Source organism: Bison bison, unplaced genomic scaffold (genome assembly GCF_000754665.1).
Source record: "Bison bison bison isolate TAMUID 2011002044 unplaced genomic scaffold, Bison_UMD1.0 scf7180017864324, whole genome shotgun sequence".
In the NCBI taxonomy this organism is placed as follows: Eukaryota; Metazoa; Chordata; class Mammalia; order Artiodactyla; family Bovidae; genus Bison; species Bison bison.
In genome coordinates this window covers 9,779,233-9,779,866 of record NW_011494896.1, presented here as the reverse complement: position 1 = coordinate 9,779,866, position 634 = coordinate 9,779,233, and the positions used below count along the sequence as shown (strand labels likewise).

The 634-nt window shown below is 58.7% G+C and overlaps 1 protein-coding gene across 1 annotated transcript in view; it reads right to left on the bottom strand.

Moving 5' to 3' along the window:
• TENM4 (teneurin transmembrane protein 4) overlaps nucleotides 1-634 on the bottom strand; it is an 858,900-nt gene that overhangs the window by 445,514 nt on the left and 412,752 nt on the right. The window lies entirely within an intron of this gene.

Sequence of the window (634 nt, the reverse complement as noted above, 5' to 3'; positions counted from 1 at the left end):
GCCAAACAAGCCTCCAGAGAGAGGCAGAACAGCCTGAAACCTGGCTCCCTTTCCTTCCCCCGCACCAAGGAGGCGCGCGAACAAGCTGTCATCTCTTTCTCCCCCAGCATCTCTCTGGCCTTGGAACAGGGCTGCCGAGATGAGAGTGGACTAGAGTCCAGAGCCAGCACTTCCTCAGATCTGCAGATGAGATCATGGGAAAGCTGGGGGAGAGACGGGAGTTTTAAGCTACTCCAACATGACAGCTCTTGCGTGAAAGCCATCCTCCCATCAGCAGAAGACCCTGGGGTGCAGCAGCGCCCACGGCGAGTGCCCAGGGTGGCTGCAGGCTTGTGAGCAGAGTTCTGGGGGGGAGGGGGCACAGCTGAGGCCACAGAGGATGGGCTGTAAGGGGTTGGTTACGCTGCCCTCTGGCCCCTCCGCTCCACCCACAGGCAGCCTGTAAGCCATAACCCTGTCCCTTAGGCACCCCCTCATCTGGAAGAAAAGAGCAGTGACCCGTCTCTGGCCTGTCACCCGTGGGTGGGGTTATTTCATGTGACTCTGTGAGAGGTTCTGCCTTCTGACCACTGAGAGCAAGGCAATTTTCCATCGCCTTCACCAGTGCCCCCAGGTAATGGAGCAGAAAATCAGC